The sequence below is a fragment of the Mixophyes fleayi genome, chromosome 3, assembly GCF_038048845.1.
Source record: "Mixophyes fleayi isolate aMixFle1 chromosome 3, aMixFle1.hap1, whole genome shotgun sequence".
NCBI lineage: Eukaryota > Metazoa > Chordata > Amphibia > Anura > Limnodynastidae > Mixophyes > Mixophyes fleayi.
In genome coordinates this window covers 331,228,818-331,246,060 of record NC_134404.1, presented here as the reverse complement: position 1 = coordinate 331,246,060, position 17,243 = coordinate 331,228,818, and the positions used below count along the sequence as shown (strand labels likewise).

Genomic DNA, 17,243 nt, shown 5'->3' with positions numbered 1-17,243 from the left:
GTATCATCACCACTGTCTAGGGGCACCGTATCGTCACCACTGTCTAGGGGCACCGTATCACCAGCACTGTCTAGGGTCACCGTATCATCACCACTGTCTAGGGGCACAGTATCATCACCACTGTCTAGGGGCACCGTATCATCACCACTGTCTAGGGGCACCGTATCACCAGCACTGTCTAGGGTCACCGTATCATCACCACTGTCTAGGGGCACCGTATCATCACTACTGTCTAGGGGCACCGTATCATCACTACTGTCTAGGGGCACCGTATCACCAGCACTGTCTAGGGTCACCGTATCATCACCACTGTCTAGGGGCATCGTATCATCACTACTGTCTAGGGTCACCGTATCATCACCACTGTCTAGGGGCATCGTATCATCACCACTGTCTAGGGGCATCGTATCATCACTACTGTCTAGGGTCACCGTATCATCACCACTGTCTAGGGGCACCGTATCGTCACCACTGTCTAGGGGCACCGCATCATCACCACTGTCTAGGGGCATCGTATCATCACCACTGTCTAGGGGCATCGTATCATCACTACTGTCTAGGGTCACCGTATCATCACCACTGTCTAGGGGCACCGTATCGTCACCACTGTCTAGGGGCATCGTATCGTCACTACTGTCTAGGGGCACCATATCGTCACCACTGTCTAGGGGCACCGTATCATCACCACTGTCTAGGGCCATCGTATCATCACCACTGTCTAGGGTCACCGTATCATCACCACTGTCTAGGGGCACCGTATCATCACCACTGTCTAGGGGCACTACTGTCTTGAGGCGTTGTATATAGCCAAGTCTTCGAGTTTCATTGTGCCAATTATTCCGGACTCTAATACAGTTTGTTCACAATGAACTTTTATACAACCTGGGAGCTCCAAAACAGATTATGAAACCCCACGGCGGTCCTCATCTCAACGCTGTCTTATATTAAGCAGATAATATATTAAAGGGCCCTTTGAGAAAAAAATGTCACCTCAGGGATTAGGGTTTTTGAAAAAAGAGATTGTTGCAAAATCAAACTACATATATACATTACACACAACTCCTATAGTTGTATAGCGCTTTGCACTATTGTACAGTATATTTTTAGAATTACTTGGATTCTTTTTAATTGTTTTTTTTCGTTGTTGTTTTTATGCAGGTTATTTTGTTACGATCGGTGGCGTTCAACTAAAATCAGAGGTGTCTTTGGGACTGCAAAGCTCGTATCATGTCTTGTGTGTGGAGTGACATCACTAATTAAGTTCACACCATGGATATGGGTTTGTATTAAATTTCACTCTATTTTTATGCCCCCCCCCCCACAAAGTATTGCTGTAGTTGATATTCATAACACTTTCTGTGTGATTTCATTCCAATTTGTAAGTTGATTGGTTTGTCCACATTTGGTCAGTTCCTGGTATATAGCCAGACTGATCCATGTTGTGTGTCCGGTGGTGGATTCACCAAATTATCTGTACCCACAGCATACACAGGGGAATACTGCAGACTAAAGCTGGGTACACACCTCTGCAATTGCTCTTCAGATGCAATGTCTCTAACGATTTCACCAACGATTGAAAGTCCCGATGATCATGCTGATTCATGCGTATACACCCACACAATGTACCTTCAGATCTGTGATCTTTATCTGCCATAAGCATCTGCTGAAAGGACCGTGGCACCTTACACACTCTGCAGATATCTGCCTACACTGCTGCAATGTATTGGAAGAACTTTCAGAAGTGTTGGACAAACGGTCGTGACTCTCTACTCACTTCCACATTTGCCCGACATCATTCTATCTTTGATTGTGATTTTTAGAACGTTTATAAAACCAAATCAACAGATACGATGTGTTTTGGCGAGATAATGTGATCTGCACAATAATTGCATAGGTGTGTACCCAGCTTTACTCTGTACCAGCTATTCAAGGGATTAGGATGAGCGTTGAATTGTATGCTGCAGTGGATCGAACCCCAGATAATGTCACTTACGGTACCTTGCCATTTGGGGGTAGGTTGGACTACCATTGGTGAGGCAGGTTCTCTCCATCGGGGCCCATGGAGATAATGGGGCCCGTTGCATGGTAGATGTAGAGCAGTGGTCAGGGACAAGGGTAAATTACCCCAAATGGGGTAAAAATGAAATTCCTGGGGGTAATGCTGCCGATTCACATGCTGTCAGTTGGATTGTAGACCCCTTTAAATGTGAAATTGCTGTTGTACCAGAAGAGCCTCAAGGGTTGGCAGAGGCACTTCTTGAGCTTTGATGCAATAATGAAGAACGTATTGTATTTGAAAACAAAGCAGATCTGTCATATTTTTGGATGTCAACAGCTTCAAAGGCATCAAAATTGCACATAAGGAGGCAGTCAAAAAGTTGCTGCCTTTTGCAACAACCTACCTTTGCAAACAAGGATTTTCCACTCTAACGAATATAAAAACAAAGCAGAGAAATCGATTGGACGCTGAAGACTGTATCCAAATTGCTCTGACATCAAAATGTCCCAATATTGATGCTCTCGTGTCAACAATGAAGCAACATCATTTCTCCAAAACCTAAAGTTTTGAAGTTGAAGCGGTCAAAGAAATTTTAAATAGATTCAGTAGAATTTTGAATTCCAATAATAAATAATATATGATTTCCTTCCTTTCAAATCAGGGGGGTAACATCGGCGTATCTAAATATATTTGGGGGTAAAAGGTAAAAAAGTTCCCTGACCGCTAATGTAGAGGGTTGGGGGCCCCGGTACCCTCCTCCCCGCCTCCCTGCATTGTGGCCCACGCCTCGCTAGTTCTGCATCAGTTTATACCACATGCGTTAATCTAAATTTCTATCTATCCCCGTTAACTTTAGTCAGATTACATTTTTTTAGGTGGTGCTAATTATTTGACCAACACACACACACACGTCCTTATTGACGGCCGGTTTATCCATTTCACGGCCACGTGCAAAGTTCTGCTGGTTCTTTAATTAAAGCACGATTTCAGACAGCATGAAATGCAGCCACATTTACAGCGAAGTTCCCCGGGCTCTCTGTACTCTCATATATTAATTCTGATATATATTCCACTGGGTTTTTTCCATTATGTATTTATTCCGATACATTTTTACGTATGATTTTGACAGCAGAATAAATTTTCTAGAAAGCTTTTTCCTTCTCTTATTTCCCAACTCTTTACCAGTGTGCAACGCTTTCCTGACAGAGACCAGTTCAACGCTTGTGTACATAGGCGTACGTTGTTGGATTTCTCTGCAGGTCCCATTGACACTGAAAAGGTTAAGTTAGACTTGTTTGGCGACAGTAAAGGGGGTCTAGGGAGGGGAGGGGGGGGCTCCCTAGACCCCTTCATCCGGCACAGTAGCTGTACAATGTGCAATTACTACTGCATGTGTGCTTCTTTCAGGGGTCCCGTTACAATGAGCCTCAGCCAACGTCTCTCTCCCTGCCAGCCTTGCAGCCAGGTCGGTCTGCCTTGTCTCTGTCAGCTGCCACGCGTGTAGTCCTCGAATAGACACACAGGACAGGAAGCATTCAAGTGCAAGTATGCTTCCTGTGCCTGACAGTTCCCTGAGACACATCATCATCAACATTTATTTATATAGCGCCAGCAGATTCTGTGTGTAATCAGGGCTCCTGTGCATTTAACTTAGCAGAAACTGAAGTCTTTCCCATCCCAGCACTCCGCATAGAGTCTGATGAATCGCCCCCCTCCGCTGCTTCTGCTGCTGAAACAGACACTCTGCAATTCAAAGAGCTGATCACCACACAGCTCTTTGAACTGCCCGCATCTCTTCTCACTGATCTCTCCAGCTCTGGCACCGCCTCCCCTCCCCTCTCTCTCTCTTTTATGCCGTCCTAGGCAATGCCTAATTTTGCCTAATGGAAGAGCCGGCCCTGTGGACAGCCCGGAGCCCCCCGTCAGTGGAGGAGGACCCAGCACCCCTCCCAAGTCGAGGTCGTGGGAGCCGGTGAGAGGAGGCGTGTGTGTGTGTTCTCAATCCTCCTGCATGGTGTACTATCAATATCACCCAACCTGGCTACCTGACTGCTTCCCACCAGGTACTGTGATACTTTCATCTCCTCTCAACACTGGCATAGCAGACAGGGGGGGGGGGGCAGCATCTTGTCTTATTGTGTCCCTTTCCCCCTCTTCCCTGTTAGTTTGCTGTAGGAGAATGATCTAACACCAACAATACCCAGGTCTGTGTGTTACAGCTCTGTCTCTTTAGAGCGTAGCCAAAGTCACGGCAGAGTTTAGGAGAGTGGTGTAGAAGAGGGTTCCTCTGACCTTCTCAGCGAGACTTACACTGTGGGACTTGTGCATGTGTATACTGTACGTGTAACCTTGGGGAGCCTTGCATGAAGTTACATAGCAGTCACTCGCTTGCTGCACAAAAGAAGAGAGTGCGATGACATAGGCTGGCTGCAGTTAAAGGGATGCTATACTTTATAAAATATCTCTTTTTTTTTTTAATTGTTCAATAAAACATATGGTCAGAACTTATTCATAAAACCTTATTTCTGTACCTGTTTGCTTTTACCAATATAAGTGACATTGTGCATATTGCTCTCCCTGCCACAGTTAGAGGAAGCAACATTAACAGAGCTCAATAGCACAGCGCCATCTTGTGGCCAGATTACCATGAGTAATATTAAACCGCTATCGAGATTGCAATGTAACTTATTTAAAACCAAAAGTCTGGCAGGCATGAGAGTACCGATGTTTTATTCTGCAAAGCAAGACATGCAAATCATATGCGACTTTCAAAATAAGTACTTTATGTATTATGTCACTTTTTTTAGAGACTGATAATAAGATAATGATAATAAGATAATGATAATTAGATAATGAGAGACCCGCTATTAGGGCCTATTAGCACTAGTGTTTTATATGGTAAGAAGTGCATTGTAAAACTTGTCTGTGTATTTTTGTTTTTAGAGCGGATTATTTTTATTCATAGTTAATGGCAGTACGCTACTTGTTTTATTTGTTTTTGCTAAAATTACACCTATTAATTCAGTTTATGTATGTTTTGGCCAAACAAATCTATAAAGTAGGGATACAAATCATATAATTCTTTTTTATCGATTAAAATTTATTTCATTTCTTAGATTTTTTTTACGTTGACTTACCTACTGGAATTGCAGGTTTGACCTTAAAAGCAATTTAAGACCATATTAAGAAACAAGCGTTTAAAAACAAGTCTGTCGGTACAAATGTGCGCTAAAATACGCCAAAAAGTCCAAACCCCTTTTCCTGGCGATTTGAAAGCGATTTAATACGGACTTTAGGATAAGCATTTCGTTACTTGGTTTCTCTGTGTTAATGTTTGCCATAAATACGCCTAGACAGGCAGACGGACGGACGGAGTTCACAAGTTCAGAGAGCCCCCCCCCCCTCTTTTGTATAACTGGTGGGTGAGAATCCTGATGTAGGCTCAGCCCCTCATCTCTTGTCTGGCACTGAAGTGATTGCTTCCTTACTGAATTAATTCTGCTATAACCTGAATTCAAATAAGATTGTAGCTAGCAGGCCTAGTGGGATCGAGACTTGTATCCACGTAGCTCTATTGCTCAATTTATTTATTTTTATATCAAGTTCTGCCATGGCGGCGGACGGGACTGTTATCAAACAGGAGGATGGTTTATATACCACGGTATAGATAACGATGAGAGGGTGTGCTTTCTTTTGTTACTGTAGACTTTTTTATTCATCAGCTTAAATCTGGGGCATAGGATGGATTTGAAGACTGGTAATCCCATTTAAAACTATACTTAATAAAAATATATCCACTACATTTGGAGTGGGGGAATATAAAACAGCTTAACAGCACATATTCATGTAACCAGCAAAGATGATCTTTTTTTTTGCCTCGTAATGGAGTTTATATTGTGTTCTTCTGTCATTATTTTTCTTTTCGTCTAGAGTATGTCAGTTTCTAATGATTGTTTATTCCATGTAACCTGCTGTGTTTCTCCTGTAACGTCTGAGGCGGTTTCTCCAACTTTTACAAAGTTCAGCAAGTGTCCTTAAAGATGATAATAAATAAACACCCAAATATAATATTTCTGTCTATGTCACGATACTACTTTTCGAATGGTGATATTTAGCAAAGCACAAATCTTGAACAGGCGTCTGAACTTGGTGTATATTATAGCGTACTGACCTGAGTTTATTACGCACATAGAAAGTATGTTTATAATGATCATTATGCCCCTGAAGAATTTAAGTACACCTGACTGAGTAGTGAGTTATTAGATAATGGAAGAGAAATAATTAGTACATAATATTGGTAGTATAGTGCAACTTTTCCGCAGAGTTGCTAACATACGTACCTTTCTGTTTGTTTACTTTTAGTATTCTGTCAGTGATTTCATAATATCAGAAAACCCAACATTTAGAATCCGGAAAGTGGGACAAAATAGGCCCCACTTCAAACCCCACCCACACATGGGCAAATTAGGGCGAAACCCAGCCCACTTCCCCTGTTAAGCCACACCCATTTTCCCCTTTGTGCTAATCGGGACGTGGCTCCAAAATCGGGACCATTGGGAGGTGTGTGTTGCGATGCCTCACAGCCGTTCTGTAAAGTGCCCATATTGGGCCTGAGTCGGACGTACGCCCGTTTGCATAGTGTAAAATCTGCAAATTCGTTCCACAAAACAAGCCGCCCCCCTGCAGAGTTGCATGTGTCTACACCTGCACCTCCTTATAGCTGGAGAGGCGTTACAGGAGAGGAAAGGGATGATTTAACAGAGGGCGAGGACAGTAAAGGCGGGAAGCTGGTCATGGATATATTATAGGATTTTGTGGATGTATTTAAATTAAAAAAAAAAGGAAATAATTTTAGTTGTCCTTGATAAAAAATCTTATATCTGCTGTATTATATGAGGCCTAATAGCGAATGTGTTATTTGCTGGAAAAAAAAATGTTAACAAACTTTTCTTGTGCTTATGACCTGTTTGTGAGTATGCGTATGTGGGTGTATGTACGGCTGACCTAGACCATACTTGCCAACTTTTCCTCGTTGGTTTCAGGGAGATCCCGGGAAAAGGTGGGCGTGCGGGGGCGGGGCTTGACAAATCACATCATTTTGGCCCCGCCCTCCAAACGATTGTCATAATTTTGGCCACCTCCATAGGCATCAATACATGGACATAGGACACAATTTCTGAACTGTGTCATCATGCCACAGATGGCGAAGCCAACCACGTCTTGTACTGGCTCAGCATCAGGGAGAATGCCAGACTCTTCAGGGAGTGAGGGAGATCACCCCTATTTCAGGGAGTCTCCCTGACATTCAGGGAGGATTGGCAAGTATGACCTAGACCTGGAGCAGACACTACAGGCGAGAGCTGGACGTAACCTGTGATGCCTCTGTCTAGACATTCGCTATTTTTATGCGAAGCTGTTTTGAGCATAAATTACTCCCAACATGCGTCTAACTCACACACAGTGGAGGCAGCCATTTTGTGTTCTGAGTAATGTCACTGAGCAACACCTTCACTTAACTAGACATTTCTGCATCAAAATAATCTTATTAAATGTATTTCGTTTTATTTATGCCATCTCTGACAGATTTATCTAAAAAAATATTGTTTGGTAAAGTCACGCTAGAAGTTTATAAATGTTTTTCCGGTTTATATGGTCACAAGGTGGCGCTGTGCTGTTCTCTAAGGCTGATATGTCCTTGTATATTTGTGGAACAACTAGTCATTTCTATTCACTTCCGCTCTTTCTGATAATTTGTTATACACAACTATTGATAGGACCCATTAGTAACATGATTTCATTAAAAATATTGACCATGCTCTTCTGCTATTAGCGCTGCAAACTTGCGCTGTAAACTGCTCAACTTGTGGCGCTTAGAAGTAGACTGGGAAGTGGGGATTGGTGCTCATTCTTTCTGGGTCTAGGTAAATGTTGAGGTTGTACAATAAGATATTTGTTTTATAGTACAGTGTGAATTTCCCGAGGAGATCGGATGAGAACATAGTTGTTTTTGTTGTTAAAATGTTTTTTTTAAAAAAATGTCTAGGGGCCTGATTCATTAAGGATCTTAACTTGAGAAACTTCTTATTTCAGTCTCCTGGACAAAACCATGTTACAATTCAAGGGGTACAAATTAGTGTTCTGTTTTGTACATAAGTTAAATACTGACTGTGTTTTCATGTAGCACACAAATACTTGATAGCTTATTTGTACACTGAAATTCAAAGTTGATATGTGTGTGCTACATGAAAAAACAGTCAGTATTTAACTTATGTACAGAACAGAATACTAATTTGCACCCCTTGCATTGTAACATGGTTTTGTCCTGGAGACTGAAATAAGAAGTTTCTCAAGTTAAGATCCTTAATGAATCAGGCCCTAAATGTTTAACTACACAATAAACAAGAAATAACTGTTGAATTATTTGGGGATGTAACATTGATGACTTGCAGTTCTGCCGCACGTTTTTGTGGATGGCGCTAAGACTAACCAGTCATGGGCCGCAAAGCCCGACACCCCAAAGTTTTTCGACTTTCAAATTTCTGCCAACCAGACTTTCCCACTAACAAGAACACTATTTTTCCCTGTACTAAGCTTTGTCTTTCAGTACAGCAGCGTATTTAAAAATTGCAGATAAGGACATCTGAAAGCCTTCAAGGTAACCCAAACATTTTGAAATGAATTAGCGCATAGTACAGTACGGTAGGAACACACAGCTACAATACAGCAATATTTCATTGACTCTTGTCTATGTATCTATGTGTACTCATAATAGAGATAGGTTTGTCTCTCGTTATCCTCACTCTGTGCACTGTGGCATCCAAAGGGTTAGAACATCGAAGACTCTTAATCAGGTCAACCGAACCATTTTGTAAATTGAATTATCAAAATCAGCTGCCAACTCAGCAATGTGAAAAAAAAATAAAACAAGTGTATGTTGCATTCAATATTATTTGAAGTAAAACCAATGCTTACTGTCTGGTCCTATTAACCTTATGTAACATGAAGTCGGTGAAGGAAGCAGGATAGAGACGAAGGGACTCGAGAATGGAGCATAGAGAAACGAGATCTCTGGAAAACACTGCAGATAGATACATGGATGCTTAAAAAAATCTATTCTTGTACTTTGTTCTGTCTAATTTCAGCCTGCAGTACCTTTAGTAAATCAAAATTAAATACATAGAGATGGTATTGACAAGTGCATGAATTAGTGAGAGTGCCTCCAGCCTAGAGTGTGCCACTTCGCTATATGGTAATTTGTTTTTCTTCTGCAACAGTCAGGATTGAACATATGGTTATGCACTTCGTGGAATTGTTGCAGTAAAGCAACAATTGGCCAGACAGCAGACATTGTCAAAGTGTCTCCTTCACGGCAGAGGCAGCCATCTTGTCGGCTCAACCAGTGTTTATGAGAATGTGACCTATCGGTTCGCTAGGACCCAGCGACGTCGCAGAGGCTCTTGGTGACCATATGTAAATAAGGCTAGTGTTGTCCCTGGGGAGTGTAGCTTTAGAAGCGCTCTTAACTTTCCTCCTTGTTTTAGACAGGCTGTCTTCCCATGCTGACCAGAACATCCTGACTTGCACTGAGGAGTCCTAATGATGTTGAAAGAGGCTGTCTGGAGGTGGATATTCTGTATATGCAAAAGCCTGTGTAATGCATGTAGAAATCTATAGGGTGAGACATTGATTCAGGTGCTGGCATGTAAAGGAGACTATCCAGAAGTTTATTCCTCTGAAGAGGAAAAGCTTATTGGCATAGTGTCTCTAGGATGTGGATCTTTAAAGTCTCTTTAACTTTTCTCATTGTGTCGGGGCCTTTATGGTGCCTCATCCTCGTAGGACGCAAGGGGGCGGGACACAACAAATCGTATTATTTTGGTCCTTCCCCCGCGACGCAATGACGCAAAAGCGTAATTTTGCAGCAGGGAGCAGAACCAAAACGAGGCACTTCAGTGCGAATTGCATCCTGCCCACAGGATGCGGGAGAATGACCTACCTGGAATTCTGGAGTCTCCCGGACATTACTGGAGAGTGGGCAAGCAGGCTTCCTGTAGATGCATCAGCATAAGTCTGTTGCATACTTCAACCCAGTGGGTAAATCGTTGACTCAAAAGACTTTCATGCAAATCGAATTACAAAAGGTTTATTCTCCAGAATAGAAGAGGCCAATTTTAAAAACAGAAGGAAAAAGGTTACAGACGGGTTACGACTTAATCTTCCTCGCTGCATAGCCGCACAAAAGTAATAATTAGATATGCTCAAGCTTGGTTCCTCGAGAACCGAACACACCAGAACTTAAGGGATCGAGCGCGCCCTCAGAATTGAAATCGAGGCAAAACGTCATTGTGACGTCGTCGGATCTCATGAGTTTTGGATTCCTTTTTAAGAACCAACATAGCGGAGGGTGGGAGGGAGGACGGACCCCCATTTTTCTTTTCTGCCACTGCTGTGTGCCAATGTGTCCTAGATGTGCTAGGAACTGCCGTGTGTTTGTATCATTGCTCTGTCGCTTACCATCCAGCCAGGTCGCTGCAGTATTTGTGCAAAAGTGTATGACAATAATATTGTGAGGTGGTCAAAATTGACTGCAAATGACTTGAAATTAGTGTTATTGAGGTTAATAATAGGAACCAAAAAAAGAGCAAAATTATGTGATTTTAGCATATTTTCTAAAAAATCCGAAATCAAAGCCAAAACACACGAGGGCGGTTTTGCCTAAACCAAAACCAAAACACGAAGCTAATCCAGATCCAAAACCAGTTCGCGGGGGTCAGTGAGCATCTCTAGTAATAATATGTTTTAGTCCATGTTTTCGTAAGACTTACAGCACATGAGGGCCAATGGCCGATGATCACAATCTGAGAACATCGACAAACTCCTGATTGTCACCACCAGATACCTGTAGTCTGACACCCCGTATTGACTGCTGATTGCTAGGTTTGGAAAACTACAGGGGTGTGAAGAATCTTGTGCTGTCACACAGGAGTTTTAGCTGTATACTAACATATCGGACATCCCTCTAGGAGGGGTGTAGGCATTTGACGGTGGCAAACAGAAGTTGTTTGTGAAGTCATGAATCGCTGGGAATAAGACCTTTAGGCCACAGCGGGAACCCAGACGTAATATTTACCTTTTTATAGGTTGTGAATATTAATGCCGTTTCCACTTGACTGTTTCCAGTTTATCGCAGTATATTTTTATTTTTCCAATGATCTTTAGATTTGCCCTTATTACAAGCGTAGATGTGTTGCAATCATTTTTATTATTAGCCTCATGATCTCACGGCGCTGGTTGTCCTGCTTCAGCCACTGGGAGATAAAGAGGAATAATGGAGAGTCATTTATCCAATTTTCTACAGATTTGTAGATGAACTGTGTTATTTTATAATTCTGGCATCCCCATTTTCTTAATGTGCATTTTATGTGCCAATATTATGAAAATAAAATGAACTAATTCTATCCGTTTTGAGCTTGCCCCAGTAGAGAAAATTTGATGTCATGTTGTAATTATGTCTCCTTGGCAGGTGATCATGTCAGAGAACCACCGTGTTCTTTATTTATATATTTTAAGGAAAATGATTGTCAAAATAGATTTATTTTAAATGTTATCTAGAATTTAATGTAATCAAACCTTGCAATGTGTTTCATTATAAAAAAAAACAACTTGCTGATAAAATATCAAACACAGCTAAAATAATCTTATTGTATATTATTTTGCAATTGGCAAGAAGCACATATTCGACTTTCCATTGGAAACTGTGACCTACACATGGGGGGTTATGTTTGTGGACCGGCGCAGGAATGGGATTCAGGTTTGTTCAAGATTATTGTAACAAGATTGTATTGCAATGAGATAAAGAGATGGCGAAATTGCCATTATGGAAGCAGGGGCGCACAGAGTATTGTCGGGGGGGTTTCCCCCCCGACCCCCAAAAAAAACAACAATCCACGAGAGCTGCAGCATGTGCAGCAGCTCCGTTTCGTCAGCTATGTCCTATACAGCAGCCGCGGCGCTGTCTAAGAAGCGTCCGCGGCGGTGCTGTATGCACTACAGCACCGCCGCGGATGCTTCTTTGACAGCGCCGCGGCTGCTGTATAGGACAGTGGCCACTTAGTTAGCGCAGGGGGGGTTTCTAGAGACTCAGAAACCCCCCCTGCGTGCGCCACTGATGGAAGGGGGGCGGCAACTGATATGTGCCCAACAGGTGAAGGAGCCCGTCTATCCTCTCAAAGCTTCATGCAGCAGCAGTGCATATCTCACCTCCTCCAGCTTACTGAAGCTCCCTCTAGTAATTGGGCTGTGGCTGCTGTCATAGTAATGAAAAGGAAGTCTGTGATTGGGTAACAGTGTAGGCGGCTTCCTATTGGTTACTATGACAGCAGCCGTGGCCTGATCACTAGAGAAAGCTTCAGTAAGCTGGAGGAGGTGAGGAATTATGTGCTTCTTGCACATCGGCACCAGATCATTGTTATGGGGCCCAAAAATGACTAGTTACTTCTTGGTTGGAGAGGGTTTATTTTCTGCCCATTCTCACTCAACAAAATAATTTTTTTCCCATAGCTTGAATGTCATCCTTTACTTTTAATAAGAAGACAGTCCCTATGCTCAGTGCAATGTTTAAAATAAAAATCTAAATAATTAAAAGTAGGTCCGTGTGTCCTCTCAGCAAATCCTCAACCAGCGCTAGACCGTGTGAGCTGGAATCCACCACTACTGAAAACCAACAACAGTGCAGGGCCGTTGCCTCTATAGGGGGAGGGTAAAAAAAAGTAACCCCCCTCCTAGAGGTTCCCAGCTGCGCTCTGAAAGGCGATGGAACATTTCTTGACACCTCCTCCCTGTCGGGGTTGGGTAATTAGCAACACAGGAATCCCTGGAGTAGCGTCTTTGCCACACTACTGGGATGCAAGTTTTAGGAACAAGCGCTCCACTTTTCTGACTCATTGTAAAAGCATTTTGTGTTGGAATACTCAGTCAGTCAAGACAAACCGCGTCTACATATAAGGATCAGCTCATGCAAATAACCTGGGGCCTGATTCATTAAGGGTCTTAACTTCAGAAACTTCTTATTTCAGTCTCCTGGACAAAACCATGTTACAATGCAAGGGGTGCAAATTAGTATTCTGTTTTGCACATAAGTTAAATACTGACTGTTTTTTCATGTAGCACACAAATATCAATTTTAAATTTCAGTGTACAAATAAGCTATCAAGTATTTGTGTGCTACATGAAAACACAGTCAGTATTTAACTCATGTGCAAAACAGAATACTAATTTGCACCCCTTGCATTGTAACATGGTTTTGTCCAGGAGACTGAAATAAGAAGTTTCTCAAGTTAAGATCCTTAATGAATCAGGCCCCAGATTTTTTTTTCTAATAACATAAATTATAAATTTCAGTTATCTTTAGTTGTTACAGCATATTAACTACATTGCTGGTATACAGTGATCCCTGATCTTGATGGCTTTTCTCTTCAATGACGGTCAAGTCAGGGCTGAAAAGTGTCTCTAAGATCAAGGCTTGCCCTAATTCCAGCACAAGCTCCATGATTTATAAATGTATTTAGAAACATGAGATATTTTTAATCCGGTCTGTATTTAAAGCTTCTGTTGCCCTAGGTAAGTGGAATGATAGTGCCCTATTGCAGTGTTAAATATCTTAGGAACTAATTAAGTGCTAATTATATGGATTATAGATTAATAGATTTATTAGACTAAGATCTCCGATTCATAAGAACAAGAATAGTGGTACTGCGCTGTTGTGCGCATAGAAAGAGAATATGAACAGATATGATAATTACATCCACCATATAGAAAATTAAAAGTGGTACTGTGCATAAGGAGTAATACTGAGACTAACATTCTGCATGCAGCACAAAAGAAGTGGGACTCTGCATAAAAATACTAATGTACACAGGAATACTGTGCAATTTCTAGAAGCAGAGGCACCAATAATTGCGCCCAGCATACAGAAAGAAAAATAGTACTGCGGATTAAGAGAAATGCCCTCGAGTAGACAAGAGGTTGTACTGGGCAGAGGTTGAGCAACATACAAAGGTGGAACTTGGTAATGACAAATGTTTATTTCATTATCATGACTTTAAAACATGTAATTATAAAAATAAATAACAGTACAACATATGAAGTCTTGGCCACCAGTTTTATTTGATGTTTCTAAGTTAATTAACTCATTCTCACATATAACAATGGGAAAAAAAAGGTGATGATTAGCCCTATATGACTCATTTATACAGATTCCAAAAGAAACAGAGAGGTTTGCAATGTGCATCTATATAATACACAATTGTAATATTCATATTATTTGCTTGCTTGGATAAAATAGAGAAGTCAGCATCCCTTACAAACAATAGATTGGAGTCTGTCGCTGCATTATACAATGTAATGTGCAGTAATATTATAAAAGGAGTTTGATGAGGACCATTGTAAAATAAGGAATTAGAGGATAGCTTTAAGCATTTGAACAGCCTGTTGCTCTCCATGTTGTTGTGGTAGCTAGTGTGTAACAGACTTTCAGTCTGGTGTACAACAGACCTCTAATCTGGTGGCTAGTGCTTAACAGACTTTCAGTCTGGTGTCTAGTATATAGCAGATCTCTAATCTGGTGGCTCGTGCTTAACAGACTTTCAGTCTGGTGTCTAGTATATAGCAGATCTCTAATCTGGTGGCTGGTGCTTAACAGACTTTCAGTCTGGTGTCTAGTATATAGCAGATCTCTAATCTGGTGGCTCGTGCTTAACAGACTTTCAGTCTGGTGTCTAGTATATAGCAGATCTCTAATCTGGCGGCTAGTGCTTAACAGACTTTCAGTCTGGTGTCTAGTATATAGCAGATCTCTAATCTGGTGGCTGGTGCTTAACAGACTTTCAGTCTGGTGTCTAGTATATAGCAGATCTCTAATCTGGCAGCTAGTGCTTAACAGACTTTCAGTCAGGTGTCTAGTGCAAAGCAGACCTCCAATCTGGCAGCTCATGCATAAAATAAACGTTCAGTCTGGTATTTAGTGTATAGCAGATCTTCAATCTGGTGACTAGTGCATAAAACAGACTCTCAGTCTGGTGACTAGTGTATAACAGACCTCCAGTCTTGTGGTTAGAGTAAGAGCATAGAGCTGGTATGTATCTTCTTGAAACTATGACGCGCCTGCCACACGGTAGTTGCAATATTGTAAGGGATTAAAACAGAATAATGTGTAAATAAGTATGCTTGAAAACGTATGTACTGTAAATTACAGAAGCTTGTTTCTTCAAATATAACTCATAAATAATCTTGATATAACATTTTTAATTTAATCCTTCTCCCCTTTTGATCATAAATTCTTGTGGCACATCCAGCCAGGTATTGTAATATACGAATGTGTCCTGACAGATCGGTTGGGACTCACTGGCCTTTATGGGGAATACGGCCCTAGAGATTGCGTTTTATTTTACCTCATATCTTAGTAAAGGTAAATGATTGTGGCTCCATCGTACGTGTCTGTATTTATTATTGTATTTTTACATACTGTAGTTCAACTTTTCACAAGGCATAATCATTGGAATGTATTTTGAGTCTTCCTACTTAAAGGGACTGTAACCCTAATATTTTTGACCTTAACTGTCCCTAAAACAGGGGAATATATATGACATATTTTAATAGAATCTGTCTTTTCGCGAGGTGGTCATACTGCCACTAGGCTACACCCCAAAGCTATTGTGATGTAAAAGGAATAATGCCTCTCAATAAGACTGACAGGAGAGCTCAGGGAGGAGAACAATGGATTATGGGTAAGAGAAGAGAAACAAATGTATCTTTGCTGAATGGGAACTTCTGCAAGCAGCTTTACTATCACCATGGTAGAAATTAGAAAAATGTGTATCCCTTAATACAGATGTGGTCAAATCAAGCCCTGAAAAGCTAGATTGAAGTATAGCGTAATACAATTTTAGCTCTTTAAGAATAAACACAACATGAACAAGGACTTCAATAAAATATAGTAGAATGTAAGACATACTGTAGGCGGATAATGTGATAATTGTTTTACTTATTGATGACACTGCTTATTAGTGCATCGATACGATGGATTTAATTGAATAGAAGAGGTGACTCAGTGATGTCACTGGTGCCTAGTTCATTGATGGGCTGAGTTTTCATGAATAACAGAGGTGACTCAGTGATGTAACTGGTGCCTAGTTCATTGATGGGTTGAGTTTTCGTGAATAACAGAAGTGACTCAGTGATGTCACTGGTGCCTAGTTCATTGATGGGTTGAGTTTTTGTGAATAACAGAAGTGACTCAGTGATGTCACTGGTGCCTAGTTCCCTGATGGGCTGAATTTTCATGGATAACAGTGGTGACTCAGTGATGTCACTGGTGCTTAGTTCCTTGATGGGCTGAATTTTCATGGATAACAGTGGTGACTCAGTGATGTCAGTGGTGTCTAGTTCATTGATGGACTGAGTTTTCATGAATAACAGAGGTGACTCAGTGATGCCACTGGTGCCTAGTTCATTGATGGGCTGAATTTTCATGAATAGAGATGTCTCACTGATGTCACTGGTGCCTAGTTCATTGATGGGCTGAGTTTTCATGAATAATAGTGGTGACTCAGTGATGTCACCGATGCCTAGTTCATTGATGGGCTGAGTTTTCATTAATGACAGTGGTGACTCAGTGATGTCACTGGTGCCTAGTTCATTGATGGGCTGAATTTTCATGAATGACAGTGGTGACTCAGTGATGTTACTGGTGCCTAGTTCATAGAAGGGCTGAATTTACAGGAATAGAGGTGACTCAGTGATGTCACTGCTTCCTAGTGCATGAATAAGCTGGATTTTCATGAATCGGAGAGGTGGTTCAATGATGTTACGGTTTCCAAGTGAAATGAAACAAACACCCTTGTGTGTAGAAGAAAAGTACATACCTCCAAACTGTCCCGATTTAGGATAGACAGACCCTAAATCAGTACCCACCACCCTGATCGGGGCAGCTTTGTTCCAAGGGTTAGAAAGTTGGAAGGCATGTTCCGTTCAATGCTGCTCTGCAGAGCTGTGTTGAACGTGGGTACCTACCACTAGTGGGTAGTGAATGGTTATAGAGAGCAGTCTAATGGCCAGTCTAAAGTCCTAGGCACGCCCCCTGTAGTCCCTATGGCGGTGTGGCATGTCCCTATGGAGGTGTGGCATGTCCCCAATGTGCCATGGCCAGGCCCCCTCTCCCGATTCCCGGTGCTCCAGAACTAAGAAG

At 41.7% G+C, this 17,243-nt stretch overlaps 1 protein-coding gene across 3 annotated transcripts in view; it reads left to right on the top strand.

Annotated features, from left to right (window-relative positions):
• Positions 1–1,245: 1,245 nt before the first annotated feature.
• Positions 1,246–17,243, top strand: part of ESRRG (estrogen related receptor gamma) — a 633,225-nt gene continuing 617,227 nt past the window's right edge. Inside the window, exon 1 of one of the 3 annotated variants that reach the window (XM_075204251.1) lies at positions 1,246–1,279. The gene's annotated coding sequence lies outside the window, so the exon portion shown is untranslated. Of the gene's footprint in view, positions 1,280–3,804; positions 4,063–17,243 lie in introns of those variants that run through there. The other 2 variants (XM_075204255.1, XM_075204249.1) reach the window with 2 other exon arrangements.